Here is a 20,222-nt window from a genome sequence, read left to right as displayed (position 1 = left end):
TGCTAGCCATAAAAATTAAGAACCAAGAGAGAACTAGCTTTTTTCTTGTAGAGAAGTCTCCATAACATTAACAATAGGGACTTCTCTCCCTAAGTGAACTTAAGAAAGATTATTTTAGAAATAGTAAACAAACTAGAAATTTTAAGTTTTGTTTCTTTACATTGTCAGTGAGAAAGAAAAAGTTGTGAAAGGAAAAAAAGCATTTTAAAAGTTTTGTTCTGATTCTTACTAATCTTTCTTTTAGTTACTGTTAATAAAATTTTCTTTATACCCTTTTAAAATTTTGAACCTGCTTTACTTTTCTCCTAATCCTATCTCACAACAATAAATAAGTACACTAGTAATTAACCAACATTAAACCCACCACACTAAGTGCATTAGCCCAGAAATATAAAAATTAGTAAATACAAATGGTACACTGAACAGAGACCTTTTCTCTTAGAAAACATCTGCACTCGACCACCCAGAGAATTTCATTGTCTTACCCCAGTGTGGTGAGTTTGAAATTTTGATTCCTTCCTCCTTTTACTCTTGGGTGTTTGGAAGAGACTGGGTTAAGTTGGAAGCAACATTGATCCACACAGAACAAGAAGTTTACCTCCACCTTAAAAAGTCTTTTCTTCAAGAAGATTTTGGTTTTTCTGTGGAGAGTCAGGGACAAGCGTACGGAAGAATCTCGGGCTGTACGGCTAGATAGGACACCCTCCACCCTGCAGTCAGACCCGTGCTCCGTGCCCGGTCGCACCCAGCAGGACGTGAGCAGAAGGAAATGACGCTGACTGCCCAAGCCATAAAAACCCTTGTGACCCCTCAATAAACGCCATTTGCTGTCCACCACATTGGTGTCAGGAGCATATGGACCGAGTGACCCTGGGCTTTGGGCCACCGTGCCGGACTTAGAACCAGGTCGCCATGCCTTGAGAAGGCAACATCTGGTGCCAAAACCCTGGAGCCAATCAGCACCCGGGGTTCGGGGATTTCGCCTGGACAGGGGACTGGCGGCTGCACAGCTGGCCTAGTGCAGCGGGGGGGATGCCCCTGGACCAGCTTGGACCATGGAAGCCATAGCGAAGGTCGTAAGTCAGATGCATGCACAATGGGGTATTGAGTGTAAGCTTAAAGACCTATCTCTTGCATTACCGAGACTGATTAAGCTTGGGGCTATAGAAAGCCCAGTGGATATCCTCCATCCGGGGGTTTGGGATAATTGTACAAAAGCTCTGGCCGAGGAAACTATGTCCTCAGGCTCAGGGAAAGCCCTAAAATCGTGGGGCAGAGTTATATAGGCTCTGCAAAAAGCTCGGCAAGAGCAAGAAACCTGGAATTGTTTATTAGCCACGCCGCAGTTGGGGGTGGGCGCGGCAACGCAGACCGTGGAGGACTTTGATCAGATCGGCGGCGCAGATTCCACCGAGCAGACCGACTTACCATCAGAGGGGGGGGAACATGCGCGGGCGTTTTGGCAGGGGCTCACGGAGGAGGCGAGAGGAGCGGCCGGATTGTCGGACGCCGTAGGGATCGATAAAAACGCCCCCCCACCTCATGCGTTTGAAAATGGCCCCGAACCACGTGTGCAGGGCTGAAAGGAGGAGGTGGTGGGCGGAAATGCCGACTGCTTGCTTAACAGCGCATGCGCGGGCGAGCAGGGAGAAGGGGCTGCCCCCGCGGAGGAGCATAGGACCAATCAGAGCGCTCAGTTCACATTAGGTTCTTATAGGGCAAGGACCTCCCCCAGCAGGAGGTGGCGGGAGCCCATGGGGAGGGAACGGCCGGACCCTCTCAAGAAGGGGCGGGATCGGAGCCCGAGAAAACAGCAGAGCAGCCCGGAAACGTCCGGCCAGTCAACTTCCAGCTCCGTCTCGGACTCGAGCTCCAAGCTCGAGAGCGGATCCGGGGGTTCCGACTCGGATTCTAGTTTTAACAGAAAGAGAGCAGCAGCATATAAGGTCACTAGCCACAGCGCTCCTGCGTGGGTGAAGGGGTTATCAGAGAAAGATCGAACCCCCCTTACAGACTGGCGGAAAATAAAAATAGCATGCGCGGAGTGGGCTCCATCTGCCACTCTGGTGTTTCCGGTCCGTGTGGGGGGGGCAGGCGGAAACCAAAGGACCTACTCCCCTGTAAATCCGAAAGACGTACAGGCAATTATTAAAGCGATTGCAGACAGGGGGACTAATTCTGCCATGGTTTCCACACTCATTGACAGCGTTTTTGGAGGGGATGACATGCTGCCTTTTGATATTAAGCAGACTTGCAGGATGATTTTCGATGGGGCAGGGATGATTGTTTTTAAACAGGAATGGGAGCAGAAAACCCTGACACCGGAAGCGATAAGCTCGCTCAACTTCATCGAACGTCAGATGTCAGAGAGCGTGCTCACCAGATGGGATTCAAGTGCTCCAGTCGATCTGTATGTCCACTTTACAAAAAAGGGGGGAGTGGGAGCCTTAGCCCAAGGCCCCCCCGACAAAGCCCAACCGATACTATGGGTAGTCTTGGGGAAACCGTCGCGTGCCTTTTCCCCGGGGGTCGAGTGCCTCAGCAGCCTCATTATGAAAGGCAGGAAACTGGCCCTAAGACATCTGGGCATCGAACCTTCCAAGATATACTTGCCTTTCCGCAAACAGCTCTCTGCGCAATCAACAACAACATCTGAATATCTAGCCATGGCCCTTGCAGGCTTTGGAGGAGAGATTTGCTACACAGAAAAACCCCCTTGGACTCGGCTGCTCACGGTCATTGACATCTACCTCCCACCAAAAGTAATCGACGGACGCGGGCGGAACCAACCATCTTCACGGACGCGTCATCCCAGACCTCCACCGTGGCGGCAGTATGGCAGTCAGGAGAACAGTGGCAATGTGTCAAGGCAACCGACCCCACGCTTTCAGTCCAACAGCTTGAAGCAGCAGCCGTAGTGCTAGCGTGCGGACTGTTCCCAGAAGAACACCTTAACCTTGTGACTGACTCCATATTTGTGGCCAAGCTCTGCCTAGCTATGTCCGGACCAGGTGTGTCAGTGTCCACAGTGGCAATGATGCTGGAGGAAGCACTCTATTCACGGAAAGGCACCATATCAGTCATCCGCGTCAACAGCCATGACCTGATCAAAGGATTCTACCAAATAGGCAACGACAAAGCTGACGCTGCCGCAAAGGGCGTATGGACACTGAAAGAAGCTCGTCAGTTGCACGAATCCCTTCACATCGGAGCTAAAGCGCTTGCGAAAAGGGGCGGGATTTCTACCGCAGACGCAAAGCACGTCGTCGCCACGTGCCCCCACTGCCAGAAGTCGCCACTGTGGTCGAGTGGCGTCAACACCAGAGGCCTCAAAGCCTCAGAAATATGGCAGACAGACTTTACACAATGCCAGCTGTTGAAACCCCAGCGTGGCTCGCAGTTAGCCTAGATACGTACAGCGGCATGATTGTGGCCACACAGCATCTCAAGACCGATTCCAAAGGGACCATCTAACATTGGCTAACAGCCATGGCATGACTTGGAGTGCCAAAACAAATCAAAACAGACAACAGCTCAAACTTCATTTCAAAGGTGGTCCAAGCATTCGTCTCGAAATGGAACATGGCATCCCGTACAACAGCACCGGACAAGCCATCGTCGAAAGAGGAAACCAGACTCTGAAAACTAAGCTGGAAGTGCTAGCAAAGGCAGAAGGCTTCACCAATGCCATTCCCCCGGGTGACCAGGCGCGCATATTGGCAACTGCGCTGCTAGCGTTAAATCAATTCCCTAGGGGGGATGAAACAAACAGTCCAGCCCAGAGACACTGGGCCACTCGAGCACTAGAGGAAGGCCCACGGGTGGTGATCAAAAATGAACTAGGGGAGTGGGAACAAGGTTGGAGACTAGTGCTCACGGGGCAGGGATATGTGGCCGTTAAAAAAGACGGGGACATTAAATGGTGTCCGCTCAAATCTATTAAACCAGACCTTCAAAGAGAAACTCATGAGAATTGTGAAACTTTGTTTGCAGGACTGGATCTTTGGACGCCCCCGCAACTCATATGCCCCACTACCGGGAAAGAGAGAGAGGCCATCGAGCGACCAGACATCCCCTGAGAAGCTCACACCATCAAAATCAAAGCAGTAACAGTATCTCTGTGTGATCTTGTTTCTAGGGTTAGTAGGCGGAGGAGAGGCAGACACAAAATATTACCCTCACCAGCCATTCAGGTGGGTTCTACGCCATCTCTCAGATGAGGAGGCCATCAAAGAAACTGTTACAGCCGACAGGAAACCCCAGATTTCAGGTCAGACAATCCACATCAATGCAGATGGGACACCCCCCGGAGAGGCATTACCCTAAGTCATGTTACGGGCCAGGGCAAATGCTTTGGCAATGCAACCTTGGCAAAGCAGATGGGCAACGTCTGCCGGGAATTCGCCAGATTTAAGGGGGAGAAGTTCCAGTGGGTGATCCCAGCTGCATCGGGAATGTGGGTCTGTCAACGATCCAGGGTAAGCCCATGTGTACTCCTTGACAAACTCGATCATTCTACCGACTTTTGTGTCCAAGTTCTAATTGTCCCCAGAGTCCTGTATCGCCAGGAAGAAGAGGTGTACCGCTTGTTCGAGGAACCCGACCGGCTCCACAAACGAGAAGTGATAACAGGCGTCACCATCGCAATGTTCCTCGGTTTAGGAGCTACCGGCGCTGCCACAGGCATCTCGGCCCTTGCAACACAACATCAGGGACTGGCACAACTGCAGATGACAGTCGACGAAGACTTGCAAAGGATCGAGAAATCCATCTCTTCCCTAGAAAAATCCCTTTCCTCACTCTCAGAGGTTGTCCTCCAAAACAGGAGAGGACTGGACCTCTTGTACATGCAGCAAGGGGGCCTGTGTGCCGCCTTGAAAGAGGAATGCTGCTTTTATGCAGACCACACCGGAGTCGTCAGAGTCTCCATGGCCGAACTGAGAAATCGGCTAAACCTAAGAAAAGTGGATAGAGAAGCTCAACAGGGCTGGTTCAAGTCGTAGTTCAACCGGTCCCCATGGCTCACCACCCTGATTTCTACCCTAATGGGCCCAGTCACTATACTCTTCCTAACCCTAATCTTTGGGCCTTGCATATTAAACAAACTGGTGCTATTCGTTAAAAGGCTTTTAGAAACAGCTAACATTTTGTTTCTCGAGTGCCGACAATTACTTTAAGGCGTGCCAGTTACTAACACACTTGCAATTGTACACTAATTCTACTAACCCATGAAATTTTGTAACCTCTACATTTTATAGCCTTGTAAGATTTTTACTAATTATGGGGGGGGGGGGGGGGGGGAATGTGGAGAGTCAGGGACAAGTGTAAGGAAGAATCTCGGGCTGTACAGTTAGATAGGACACCCCCCACCCTGCAGTCAGACCTTTGCTCCGTGCCTGGCCGCACCCAGCCAGACGTGAGCAGAAGGAAATGACCTTGACTGCCCAAGCCGTAAAAACCCTTGTGACCCCTCAATAAACGCCATTTGCTGTCCACCACATTGGTGTCAGGAGCATATGGACCAAGTGACCCTGGGCTTTGGGCCACCGTGCCGGACTTAGAACCAGGTCGCCACACCTTGAAGGCAACATTTTTCAGAGGGGGAGTTGAAGTGTTTTTTACACTGGTTATTTAAGCATTTTCCTTATATTTCATGGAACGTAGTCTTAACTGAAAACCTTTTGGAAGTAGTTTGGGAAAGATTAAGACCTGAGGAAGAACTCCATAAAGAATTCTATCCTTTCTTTATTATGATGATGACATGTGTTCGGAATCTTGAGGAACAGTTAAAAAATAGTGAACCCCAGCTGAAAACCCCTCCTCCAGGTTCTCCTGTTTTTACTCCTGCTGCCTAGGTTGGCTCTCACGACATGGCTGCAGCCACATGGTCGCATTCACATGCTGAAGATGGCAGAGACCGCATGGCAGGAGTCACGGGGTCCCCCCATTCGCCCTCTGGTCCTCACGCCTCCTCCTACAGCTTTCACAGTCCCATGAGTGAGGGAGGGGGGATCAGAGGAGCTGCCCCTGATTGGAAAATTACAGCTGCACCAGTCTCTTACAACGAAGGGCAAAGAAACCCCACGTGCACTTGCAGTGCTGGAAAGGACAGTAAACAAAAAGAACAGATGTGTTTACCTCGGTTGCTATAGCACCACAAGACGGGTGTGAGAGTCTGTCCAAATTTTCCCTCATCTGCCTCACGATCGTCCTTGGGAGCCCACTGAAGAGAAGACCCCCCCCGTCTATATCTGGCTCTGAAGGAGAAAAGTCACACGCCACGGGCCCTGAGACTTGAAAGCCCAGTGTTGCTGTATGCTAAGAAGAAGGCACCATGCCCCGTTTGCAACAATAACAGCTTTGGAAGCTGTCCCACCTCTCGGCTTGGCTGGACTTCTCCTGAGTTCCAGGTGGTCTCCCACAGAAGACCCTCATCTGTTTTATAACAACCGTGACAGACAGACGGAGATGTGAGAAGCTTTTCCATCAAGGACTGAGACATGAAACTCCTAAAAGGCCCCTCTGCTCCTTCCAAGGACTGGGACTGAAACCCCCAGCCCGGGGGAGGTGTATGGGGGAGGCAAGCTGGCCAAAGCGAGATGTTTGCCTGCAGGTTGTGACCACTGGAGCAAGAAAACAATGGCTCTCGCTTACTGCTGAGAACATAGACTACCTGTTACATTTATAAAGCTCATTTACTGTTGAGAACATAGACTACCTGTTATATCTGTTCCCTATTGTATCTGTTTCCCCCCCCCCTCACAATTTTCAGTAATAAAAACCTCTGAGTTAGCTAGAGCCTTTGAGATCTCCCCAGCGTAGCAGGCGGACCCTCGGCTGGACTGCACCAAAGGACCTCGTCTCTGCTTTGGTAGCTATATCCCCCTCTCCTTCTCTCTCTCTCTTTCTCTCTCTTTTTCTCTCCCTTAATCCCTCTATAGCATTTTTGCTGTGGTTATTTCAATAAAACTGCATTTGATTTGATCATCACTGCAAACCCCCTTGTACCGTGTTGGTTTTTGCACTCTGAGATCATTCCTATGAACCATCAGGTCATCTGTCCACTAGGACGGGCCCTGACAACGGGTTGAAGGTGCTGAGGTCCACTCCTTGCACCGAACTGCTGCCCCCGGAGAAAACTGGTGGCCTCCTGCCGCCCCTCTGCATGGCTACAGCGAGCTGACCGATGCAACCAAGCCTGGGTCCCGGCAGCCCACAGAACTGGGGCTGAGGGGGGTGGGCGAGACTGGCGGGCAGGCAGCCCTGCCAGGGGATGGCTCAGAACCACAGTCCTGGCAGCGAAACTGCCGCCTCCCACCCACCCGTGGGGTCTGCGCCACTGCCACTGCTCTGGAAGTCCTGCCCCCAGCATCAGCTGAGAGAGATCCCCGAAAAAATCCAGGTCTCCGCGTGGTCACCAGTGAAATAAACAGGGCCAGGAGACTTCTTCTCCTTTTTAATGCCTTTATTAAAAGTGATCAGCTCAGGATTGGGCGGCTCGGCAGGGCTGCAGTCCCCATCGCGTCTCCCAGGGCGACTCAGAGGAGGAGGATATGCGCAGCTCTGTCCACTAGGGGCAGAGCCGGGGGATCCAGTCCTCGTGGGAGCCTTTAGGGCGTGATGTCCCCGTCAGATCTTGCTTTCTCAGTGCGGTCCCCCTCAGTCTCGGCGCTGGGGATGACTCCCATGGTCAGGGCGAGAGGGACTCCGCATCTCTGCAGGCTCAGCACTCAGCTCCTCATGTCCAGACATCACTTTAGTCTCTCAATTCTTATTTGGCTCACTGTTTTTAGGGTTTTCTCATTGCATTTTGGAGTCAAGGTCTCAAAGCATGCTGGTCCTTGGAGTCACTTTGCATAACCCCCCCCACCCTCTCAGGTTTCTTCCCTATGTTGGAAGAGAGCACTGCCTCGGGGAAGGGCCATCATCCCACCCAGCCAGGGCTTTTACTAATACAAAAGAGAAGATAAGCTACAACGACCCGTGATTACAATAACAAAGCACGAAGAACCCTGGCAGAAACAGAGATCTGGCTGCATCCCTGTAACTCTCACAAAAAAAATATTAACCGAATTTTTCTTCATAACAACCAGCACTGGGAGCAGGATGAACTCTGCACAGCAGTGCACCAATCTCAACACCAACATCAACAACAGGTCCAGCACCAGCAACACCAACACAAACCCACTGGCCAAGGTAAAAGTCCTTGCCATGAACGTTTTGGGGACAGTAAAATGGTTCCATGTAAAAAACAGATACGATTTCATCACCCGGCATGATAACAAAGAAGATGTGTTTGTTCATCAGACTGCTATAAAAAAATACAACCCCAGGAAATACCTCCGCAGTCTAGGAAATGGAGAAATTGTGGAATTTAATATAATACAAGGAAGAAAAGGCCCCCAAGCAGCCGATGTAACAGGACCTGGTGGAGTTCCAGTGCAAGGTAGTAAACATGCACCAAACAGCAAACCTGAGAAATATTACTCACATCATAGAAGGCCTCCACACTCCTACCAAGGAAATAAAACCCAAAACCAACAACCAAACCCCAGCAACAGCCTAACAGCTGAAAGAGCACAGAACACCAATGAGCTGTCCTCAATCCAAGAGTCCACCTCCATAATTCTAATACCCTTCCCCAATTCCTGTGACCTCCCTGCCCCCCCTCCCACTTTCCCCTTTTCCTTTCCATTGTCCTATTACCTCTTTTTTATGTTCCCACAAATTCCTACCACCTCTTCCCCCTTTCCATGGCCTCCCTCCACTAATCCCTTCCCCCAGAGTTCCTTCACAATACCAGAGGGAGGGTGATTGGGAAGGAAAGAAAGGAAAGTTTCCCTAAAGTAACCATCTTTTTCTTAAAAGTTAATGATTTCTATTTGGAGTTTCCAGCAGACACACCACCACCTACACTACCTTGTACAGCCAACAACACTGCGTCAGGTGACAGAGAACCAGTCCCCTCTGAAGGAACCTTCTCCTGACTCGGTTTCCTGATAAACTTTACTAAGAAAACCCCACATCCATCCTGCCAGCTCTAAGAAAATCTGTTTGGACATTGGGGACTCAGAATTGTTTGCATTTTGAAAATTGTCTTATGGGCACTTCTGATTGTTTTTGTCATTTTGTGTTGATTCAGTTAATCCTTCAGAGAAGCTTTCTTAATAATATCGAAAGGAGGAATTGTGGAGACCCTGGGGGTCATTCCCTGGTTTAGGGAGACACAAGAAACTTAGCTCAAAAAGCTGTTTAGACCCCATTGGCTCGTTCCCCTGTTCCTATGTCCCTGAGCTACTCCCTCCCTATTCCCTGATTGACCCTCAACTTTTTGCTGCCCTGAGACCAGGGTCACCTTCAGGCCTCTTAGAGAGTGATAAGCTCAGACCCTCCTTGTGTGGTGCTGGGAGACCTGATCATCTCACCGCATGGCTGAATAAAACATCAGTGGATATTATGCAAAGGCCCTTTTTGCTTCCTTACCCTGGACTTTACTAGCAGTAATTCAGGCTGCAACAGTACACTAGTAATTAACCAACACTAAACCCATCACGCTAAGTGCGTTAGCCAAGAAATGTAAAAATTTGTAAAATCTCTAATTAGCAAACCAAAACCACTAAACCACCTCAGAAACATCTGACTCTGGGCTGCTTCTACACAGGACATTAAATAATGGTACCACTGGTCAGCAGCTTCTTCAGCAAATCTGTCTGGAACGGTGCCATCTGAAGAGAAGGCTCTGGGGAGACTTTATTGTGGCCTTTCAGTATCTAAAGGGGCTTATAAAAAATATGGAGAATGACATTTTATACACGCAGATAGTGATAGGACAAGGGGCAATGTAATAAGTAACAATACGTTTGTTCATTAATAGCTAGATAATTTAAATTATAAAACAATAGCTAAATAGCTCGTTTAGCAAGACATAATGTATACCTATGTGCAGTCACATATGGTAAAACCTTTAACTTCGTAGGAATTGCTTTGTTTACAAACCCCCCCCCTTGTAACTAGGTACAGCTACATCTGGTAACAATTATTAACTTCGCTAGAATTGCTTGGTTTGCAAATTCCACCCCATAGATATAGGAGACCCTCTGTAACTAGATACCGTCACATATGGTAACAATTACTAACCTTGCAAGAATTGCTTAGCTTGTAGAATTTAGACTTATAGATATGCCTTATAAGGAAAGCGGCCAAAGAGGAAGACTTGGGGTCTTCATCCCACGACCACCAGAAGGCAGAAAAAGACCCCCTAGCAACCGGAGGAGCAAGCACAGAAGACAGACCACGTCATCCAGGAATCTGGAGAAAAAGGACAATAAAAAGTGAACTTTAAAGGGGGAAAGGTGCGTGCCTAAGAGGAGAGGGGACTCCTGGCCGCCCAGCGCTGAACCTTGCTTATTCTTGCTTGCATAATAATAAAGATAATTGTACGGTTCTTAAATTTGGTCAATTCGTTTATCACAATTTGGTGCCGTGACTCGGATATAGAGACAGGGTTGGTTTGAGAATTCGGGGGGAGGCGCCCCCACCCCTTTTGGTGGCCCTGATCTTCTCAATCGACCCCCCCTCTGGACCGACGAACCTAAATTCAAGAATAAGCAAGGAAACACCAGTAACCCTGTAAACTTTGTGCACGAAGATCCGAGCGACGACGCAGGACGCTTGAGTATATGGGTGAACCGCTCGGTTGGGGTTGGAATCCCAGGGCACAGTGAATGAGACGTCCAACTGCGGACGACGCGAGAGGGACCCTCCAGTAGTGCGGTTCTGGTAGCCCGCGAGGGAGCGAGCCACGACTGAGGGGGGGGTGTGTGTGTGTGCGTGGAGGTGCCTTGGAAGATGGGGCACAAGGAAAGCAAGCCTTCTGACCCCATGGGGGAGGGCCCCCGGTTACCCCCAATACCTAAGGATAGTTCGTTAGGAATAATGATTAAGTATTGGGATGATTTTCCCTCCAGAAAAGGGAAGGATAAAGCAAAAATGATAAATTATTGCATGGTAGTATGGGGGGGTAAGAAACTGGACTCAGGAAATATATACTGGCCCGTTTTCGGATCCTCCGAGGACTGGGTCTGTCAAGCCCTGAACATCTATGTGAATTCCAAAGAGCCAGAAAACCTGGAGGAGAGTGCTTATGCTAAATTGTGGTTGGTAGGAAGTAATGAGCAAATAACTAGATTGCTCCCCCTTAAGGGAAGCCAAGGGGAGGAAGATAGAAAGAAAAAGTCCCGAGTGGAGGAAGAGATTCCTATTTATCCTCCCCCATATATACCACCACCAGCCCCCCCTGTATCCTTTCCAAACATTCCTCCGGCATCAGCCCCTGATAAACAGCAGGTCACGGACTCCCCGGATTACAGGAGACGTACTTGGACTCAGATGAGGACAGTAATTGAGGAAGGAGAGAACAGTGGGTTGTTCCCTCTTAGGGAGATAGCATTAGGGGGACTTCAAGCTGGGATGGGGTTTGTCACTGTCCCCTTAAACTCAGGAGATGTCCGTGAGTTCAAGAAAGAGATGGGAAAATTATTAGCAGACCCTATAGGAGTAGCAGAAAGGGTGGATCAGTTCCTGGGACCAAATATATATACTTGGGTAGAGATACAGTCCATTCTAGGCATACTATATACAACAGAGGAGAGAGGGATGATTACAAGGGCAGGAATGAAGATTTGGGATGCCCAGCATGTTCAAGGTCCTGTGGCTGATGTCAAATGGCCCTTGCAAAATCCCAATTGGAATAATCAGGACCCCAACCATCGTGGTCACATGCAGGACTTAAGAACCATCATAATCCAGGGCGTACGAGAGGCATTCAGAGAGTGCCAAGGAAAGGATGAGACCCCCACTGAATGGTTGGAAAGATTAAGGAAGAGTTTTCAGTTATACTCAGGGGTGGATCCAGAGATGCCTATGGGGCAAGCACTCCTGAAAACACAGTTTGTAACTAAATCGTGGGAGGATGTTCGAAAGAAATTAGAAAAGTTAGAGGATTGGCAGGACAGAGGACTTGATGAATTGCTTAGGGAGGCTCAGAAAGTATATGTTAGACGGGAGGAAGAGGCGCATAAAAGTCAAGTTTGGATGATGGTGGCAGCAGTAAGGGAGGGACAGTCAAAAAACCCTCCGCCACGGGAAAGAAATGACATGAGGAGGGGTCCCCTGGATTTAGGAGGGCCCCCAGCGGGGGGGAGAGAAGGAACGGTGTGCTACTACTGTGGTGGGAAAGGACACATGAAGAGGGAATGTTGAAAGAGGCTTAGGGATGAGAAAATGTTCAAAGAGGATTAGGGGGGTCAAGGGCTCTATTTATTGGAGACTCAAATGTCATCAGAGCCCTTGGTAAAACTTAAAGTGAGTCCCCAGCAAACCCCCATAACCTTCCTTGTAGATACAGGGGCCGAGAGATCAACAGTTCAGTCTTTGCCCCCGGGATGTAAGATTTCGCCTTCAACAGTACAGGTTATTGGGGCAAAAGGGGAACCCTTCAAGGTTCCTGTAATTAAAGATGTCTTAATAGAATCAGAGAAAAAAATAGGGGTAGGATCCCTGCTACTAGTTCCTGAAGCCGATTACAATTTATTAGGTAGAGATTTAATGGTGGAATTACGAATAAATATAAATACTGAAAAAAGACAGTTGAAAGTCAGACTGTGCCCCCTACGGGCCACTGACGAGAAGAAGATAAACCCAGAGGTTTGGTATACCCCTGACACAGCAGGGAGACTGAATATAGAGACTTTCACGGTTATCATCCAAAACCCAGAAATCCCGGTGAGGATGAAACAATATCCCATGTCAGACGATGGGCAAAGGGGACTAAAACCAGAGATAGAACGGTTAATACAACAAGGGCTCTTGGAATCTTGCATGTCTCCCTTCAACACCCCCATCTTACCTGTAAAAAAACCAGATGGAAAATACCGACTAGTACATTATTTAAGAGAAATAAATAAAAGAACTATTGCCCGGTTCCCTGTAGTAGCTAATCCCCATACATTGCTCAGTCAATTGAAACCTGATGATCAATGGTATAGTGTTATAGATTTGAAAGACGCCTTTTGGGCATGCCCCTTGAAGGAAGAATGTAGAGACTATTTTGCATTAGAATGGGAAGATCCCGATACCCACCGAAAGCAACAACTAAGGTGGACCGTGCTCCCACAGGGATACACTGAGTCCCCGAATTTATTTAGGCATGCATTAGAACAGATAATGAAAACCTATACCCCAAATCCAGGAATAACCCTTGTTCAATATGTAGATGATTTGTTAATAGCTGGAAAGAGTGAGGAATCAGTTAGGGAAGAAAGCATTAAGCTTTTAAATTTTTTGAGCATTCAGGGGCTGAAGGTGTCCAAAAATAAATTGCAATTCGTAGAAGAAGAAGTGAAGTACCTGAGACACCGACTCAGTAAAGGAACTAAAACACTAGATCCAGAGAGGGTTAAGGGAATCCTCTCCCTTCCTCCCCCAGGAAATAAGAGACAAATCAGACAGCTATTGGGTCTCGTAGGATACTGCAGACAATGGATTGAAAACTTCAGTGGCAAGGTAAAATTCCTGTATGAAAAATTAACTACTGAAGGTTTGATTAAATGGACTGAAAAGTATGATGAATCATTAGAACAACTAAAAGAGGACTCGGCTAATGCCCCGGTGCTAAGCCTCCCCGATGTTAGGAGACCTTTTTATTTGTTCATTAATACTGAGGCAGGAGTAGCATTTGGGGTACTGGCTCAGGACTGGGCCAGCAGTCGAAAACCAGTAGCATATATTTCTAAATTACTGGATCCAGTACGTAGGGAATGGACAACATGCTTGCAGATCATAGTAGCCACAGCCCTCTTAGTGGAGGAAGCTCTCAAAATTACCTATGGAGGAGAACTGAGAGTCTTTACCCCCCATAATATACCGGCAGTATTGCAACAAAAGGCAGAAAAATGGATAACAGACTCCAGACTTTTGAAATACGAGGGCATTTTACTGTCATCCCCTCGGTTGATACTTGAAACCACCTCTCTGCAAAACCCTGCTGAATTCCTGTTTGGAGATCCACAGGAGAATTTAACTCATGATTGCTTACATAGCATAGAGAAACAAACAAAAATTAGACCAGATCTCGAAGAAGAAGAACTGGAAGAGGGAGAAAAGTTATTTTTGGATGGTTCCTCTAGGGTTGTTGAGGGAAAGTGAATCTCTGGATATGCCATTGTGGGAGGTGAAAATTTAGAAATAATAGAATCTGGACCTCTGAGTCCTAGTTGGTCAGCCCAGGCCTGTGAGCTTTATGCGGTATTGCGGGCTCTGAAATTCTTGGAAGCTAAGGTTGGGACCATCTATACGGACTCAAAGTATGCCTTTGGAGTGATACATACTTTTGGAAAAATTTGGGAAGAAAGAGGGCTAATAAATTCCCAAGGAAAAGAATTAATACATCGGGAACTAATCACTCAGGTATTACAAGCATTAAGAGGCCCAAAGAGAATAGCAATAGTACATGTTAAAGGACATCAAAAGGGTCCCTCCCATCTGATCAGAGGAAACAACATAGCAGACAGAGAAGTAAAGAAAGCTGCCCTCAGAAAATTCCAGGAGCAGGGAATAAGGAGAATGCGAGATGATGAGAGAGTTTGTGTCCTGAGCTTCACAGCCCAGGAAAAGGAAAAATTAGACAAAATGGGAATAAAAGAGAATGAGGGTATTCGAAAATTGCCAGACGATAGGGAAGTGCTGCCAAAATCTGTGGCTCAGAGGATAGTGCAGCAGTTGCATGAACAGACTCATTGGGGAACCCAAGCCTTAGTAGATCAGTTTACTATTAAGTATATATGTATAGGAATTTATGATATAGCAAAACAAGTAGTTAGGGGATGTGTAACATGCCAGAGGGTTAATAGGCATCAAGCTTGAGAAAGGATTCCAGAAGGAAGGGAATTAGCACACCGACCTTTTTCACATGTACAAGTAGATTTCACCGAGCTACCGAAAGTAGGGAGGTACAAGTACTTATTGGTACTGGTAGATCATCTAACCCACTTTGTAGAAGCATATCCTACATCACGGGCTACTGCAAACGTGCTGATTAAAACCTTGCTGGAAGAAATAATCCCTAGGTATGGATTAGTAGAAATATTAGACTCTGATAGAGGCCCCCATTTTGCAAATAAAGTACTGAAAGAGGTAACCATGGCCTTAGGTACTAAATGGAAATATCACACCCCTTGGCACCCTCAAAGCTCATGGAGGGTAGAAAGGGCAAATGGAGAAATCAAGAAGCAACTCACTAAACTTATGGTAGAAACTAAAATGTCGTGGGTCAGATGTTTACCCATGGCGCTGCTAAACATGAGAACCCAACCTAGGACAGATGTGGGAATTTCTCCCTTTGAAATGCTCTATGGAATGCCTTACGACTTAGAGCTACCAGGAAACCATCCCTGTATCCAAGATAGTCAAATTCAGAGTTACATACAACAGCTAATGAAACGAAGGAAGGAATTAAAACGAAAAGGGCTATTGGTACAAATACCCCCTTTGGATATAGCAATGCATAAACTTAAACCTGGAGATAGAGTCCTAATTAAAACTTGGAAAGAGACCTCCCTAACACCCCAATGGGAAGGTCCCTATGTTGTTCTGTTTACCACAGAGAGAGCCGTCCGAACTGCTGAAAAAGGCTGGACACATGCCAGTCGAGTGAAAGGACCCATCACTGCAGACACCCCTTGGGAGGTGACCAGTCGCCCTGGAGATCTACGATTGACTCTTCGGAAAACATAAGAACGCCTATCAACTGTTAATATGAATGACTGAGAGGGAGAAACACCGACTGCAGCTACTGGTCAGAGACAATATTCAAAGGGTGGGAAAGGAACTGAAGTGTCCTCTTATTTGGCACACATGGGATGATCTGAGATCAGTGGCTGAGGTCCTCGCTGAGATAAGGCGGCCACTGTCTAACAGACCTGGGCGCATTAAATGTGGTGATCCCAACTGTAGGGCATGGATAAAAATATTTTGCAGGGGATGTAGGCTCAAATGGTGGGTTTTCCAATCACAATTAGGTGGGGGTATCTGGTGTCATACTTGTGATTGGGGTTGGAGGAGGGAAAACCCTCACACGGCCCTAAGGAAATTTGTAACAGCCCCAGGACAAAGGGAAATCCCTTATAGGGAAGCAATAGCATTAATTGAAAATATAGAGCAGAGGAGACATTGGGCCCTGGCCTGGGCATTACATCACCAATCATATAGGATCATCTGCCAAAATCAGACTGTGATATTAGACCAGGTGTGTGAAGGGAAAAAGATTCATGTCCCCATAGAGTGGCAAGTTGAGCCCCGAAATTGGGATAGTACTGTACGCCGCTACTTCCAAATATATAAGAAACGAGCCCGTAAGGCTTGGAGGAAAAAAAAAAAAAAAAAAAAAGACAGTGGGACTCAGGCCCTGTAAAGCTCGCTAGGAACGGCAAAGAGTCTGCCATAAAATCTAAGAGATCCTTTGCCTGGAGGCCTGGCAGCCTGCCCTTAGGAGTGGGGGCAAGAGTCAAAGGGATAGCCCAAATAATGCACCCCCTGAAGACTACCCCTGCTGCCGAGAAGATAATGATCCCTGCAGACCGATGCACCCGGGCTGGCAGGCGAGGCAGAGAGGTTAGGATGAGTGGGGGAGAGCAACGGGCAACAGGAACAGGAATGGAGCACAGGAATGCTCCAGGTAAAAGAGATATGGTTATAAAAGGTGAACGAAATTTGTTGCTAGGACCCTGCCCTGCTTGGCGAGCTATTTTTATCATTATAATCCTGAGCTTCCCGACTGCCTGGGGAAACCCCCATCAGCCTTACAAAGGGAACATGATCCTAGTCAAACGGACCCTGATCACTGACTGGTCTTAGGCCTTTTTGCAATTTACCGGATCTATGGGAAATACCACAGGTTTAAGTTTACTAACATTAGTTCTGCATGACCGTCTGCCGTACGCCAAACACGAATGGAAGAGGCAGAAAACTTGGCAGCTTCAAGGAGTAGTGGGAGAACAAATTAATATTGGATGTCGAATGGTTAATGGATCAGACTATACTAACACAATCTCAATCAGTGTTTCCATGTGTCAGGAGGATAAACAAATAAATTGTGAATACCCAGCACGAGACTGCTGGCAAAACTTCACATTAACTCACACGGCAGAGGTAGTCTGCCTCTGGGCAAAAGATACACAGGGCCTTTCTTTTAAATTCATAATAGATACTAAAACACAATCTACCACTACTAAATCTCACATTATCACCATTTCACCTACACCACCGGTCACACTCACACCAAAAATTTTCAAAATAGGACCTTATATAATCAGAAAAACTGGTCAACAACATATATTATTCAATCCAGTGTGGTGTCTCAAACAGGTCGAACTGCTGATGCAGACCAATGTTTCAGAAATCCAGCCAGCTTGTTCTCCGTTTTTGCAAACATCCTTTGAAGGCTGGACTACTTGGCTCAGGAAATGTAGCTCTTTTAAAACAAGGAAACTTAGAGATGTGACTGGTGTTCTAGGCACAGGACTGGGAATTCTGAATAGCATTGATTCGGAGGTACTAATGAACAAACTGGCTGCTACGGCCAGAGATCTGTCCAAATTACAGCAACCACTGAGGTCATCTCTATTGGCTTTGGGGACACACCGGTGGATGCTGTCAAACATTTTGCCAAATTGGGAAAGAGTAAATGTGAACGATCACAAATTGGTGATTGATGCACTTGGTGCCACACAAAATAATGTCTCCTTAGCCCTCAGCTGTATCCAGGCACAATTATGGATGCAGTCAGTCTGCTGCAATTATAAGAGAGGGCGAGGAAGGCACTTTCCCCACAGAAATTTGGAAAATAATCTGGGACAATGCCACTGAATTTGAAAGGGAATTCCAATCCTGGTGGAAACTGGTGAATTTTACCTACAACCCTATTTCTAATACAGTCACTGCCTTTGTATTGACCATACAAAATGCCTCTGTACATCTAGTTTTTCCTGTCATTGCATTAGGAATAAACCATGACGGAGCTGTCCTCTATCCTACAGAACATAGAGGATGGGCCCATCAGTTTGATGACAAATGGCAAACTGTTGACTTGGAATCTTGTATTGTACGAGAACAATTGGGGTTCATCTGTGAGGGCAATGTAATTATAGCTCAAAATATCTGTTTGGACACAGAGCAAAACATTTGCCATGTTGAGATTCGCCCTAACGAGGCTTCTAAAACAGTTCTTATATACATAGGCAATGAGTGCACGTGTTTTAGACCTCTTTGTGATTCTGTGCTAGTAGGTAATGTTATGGTGGATACAAAGAATCACTCAAACTTCTGTGCTTGTAACTTCACTAAGATTACAGGGTGTGACACCACTCATGAAGCTACAGTTACCTCTCACCACCTATTACAATCTAACTACACACTGATTCACAAGCTAATTCCCACCCCGATTGGGATGAACTTCACCCTAGTGAGACAACTATTGTTTCATCAGGACCTGATCAAAATTCTTGAGAAAATCAGGAAAAGCGGACAGAAGACCCTAGTAACTGTTCAATATGATGTAGAGAAAATACATCAGGTAGTAGAAAGGGTGAAGCAAGATAGCAATTATAGGTGGTGGGATACGCTGTTCGGATGGTCACCTACTGCCACAGGTGTCCTAAACAGTATGTGCCATCCCATTGTCGTTCTTTTAATTCTGATTGTACTAGGATTTATTTTGTCAGCAGTTCTATTTCTTATGAATTGGAATATGATGAAAAGGCTAAAGAAATTAGCATGTATAATTAATGCACAGAACTTAACTGATGAAATAGACCATTTAGCGCTTGCTAGGAAGGAGCTAAAAAGATTTAATGAACAAAATTGGTAAAAAGAGAAATGGGGGGTTGTAATAAATAACAATACGTTTGTTCATTAATAGCTAGATAATTTAAATTATAAAACAATAGCTAAATAGCTCGTTTAGCAAGACATAATGTATATCTGTGTGCAGTCACATATGGTAAAACCTTTAACTTCGTAGGAATTGCTTTGTTTACAAACCCCCCCCCTTGTAACTAGGTACAGCTACATCTGGTAACAATTATTAACTTCGCTAGAATTGCTTGGTTTGCAAATTCCACCCCATAGGTATAGGAGACCCTCTGTAACTAGATACCGTCACATATGGTAACAATTACTAACCTTGCAAGAATTGCTTAGCTTGTAGAATTTAGACTTATAGATATGCCTTATAAGGAAAGCGGCCAAAGAGGAAGACTTGGGGTCTTCATCCCATGACCACCAGAAGGCAGAAAAAGACCCCCCCTAGCAACCGGAGGAGCAAGCGCAGAAGACAGACCACGTCATCCAGGAATTCGGAAGAAAGGGACAATAAAAAGCGAACTTTAAAGGGGGAAAGGCGCGTGCCTAAGAGGAGAGGGGACTCCTGGCCGCCCAGCGCTGAACCTTGCTTATTCTTGCTTGCATAATAATAAAGATAATTGTACGGTTCTTAAATTTGGTCTATTCGTTTATCACAGGTAATGTCTTTAAAGTGACAGAGGTCAGGGTTAGATTAAATATCAGGAAGAAATTCTTTCCTGAGAGGGTGGTGAGGCACTGGCACAGGTTGCCCAGAGAAGCTGTGGATGCACCATCCTCAGATAATGAGGCCTCTGCTGGGCTTCAGGGTGTCCCCAGTGGGCTGCAGCAGTGTCCAGATAGCGAAGTCCTGTTCAGCACAGGCCTGTCCGCCTGTCTGAGTTTCCAAGCAGTTCTTAGCTGCAGGCAACCTTAGCAAGCTTAAGTGATATCAGCTCTTTTAGCGATTATCAGCTCATTGTGGTTTCAGCTCTTAGCTTGCTAGGTGCCGCAGGCAGATGCAGGGAGAGAGAGGAGAAGGCTGTGTGAGGTTCCACAGTGATGACTTTATTGAATCTTCTGCGAAGGTTCCCAGGGACAGCTCTTCTGCTGAGCTGGGCAAAAGTAGCTCTCTATATAGGTTACAGGGGTTTTGGAAATTGTCCAATACTAAGGGTCAAAGGCAAGTGACCTATAGTCTTACAGAGAGATAAGCTAGGGTCCGAAGGCAGAAGAGAGGGGCTTCTAAGGTCCAGTCATCATGACTCAGCATTTCCTATCTTAGGCTGCTGAACACCAGGGAGCACTTGCAGGTCCCGGGCCTGCTG

At 47.0% G+C, this 20,222-nt stretch overlaps 1 protein-coding gene across 8 annotated transcripts in view; it reads right to left on the bottom strand.

Moving 5' to 3' along the window:
- The window catches only part of LOC141726923 (dymeclin-like), a 226,948-nt gene that overhangs the window by 124,415 nt on the left and 82,311 nt on the right, over positions 1–20,222 (bottom strand). For 2 of the 8 annotated variants that reach the window (XR_012577883.1, XR_012577881.1), the window contains exon 1: positions 1,429–1,732. The exons of 5 other annotated variants lie outside the window; for them this stretch is intronic. The gene's annotated coding sequence lies outside the window, so the exon portion shown is untranslated. Of the gene's footprint in view, positions 1–485; positions 627–1,428; positions 1,733–20,222 lie in introns of those variants that run through there. One more of the 8 variants, XR_012577884.1, reaches the window with a different exon arrangement.

The sequence above is a fragment of the Zonotrichia albicollis genome, chromosome W, assembly GCF_047830755.1.
Source record: "Zonotrichia albicollis isolate bZonAlb1 chromosome W, bZonAlb1.hap1, whole genome shotgun sequence".
NCBI classification, from domain to species: domain Eukaryota; kingdom Metazoa; phylum Chordata; class Aves; order Passeriformes; family Passerellidae; genus Zonotrichia; species Zonotrichia albicollis.
The sequence above is the reverse complement of the archived record's forward strand: the minus strand, read 5'-3'. Positions and strand labels throughout refer to the sequence as shown.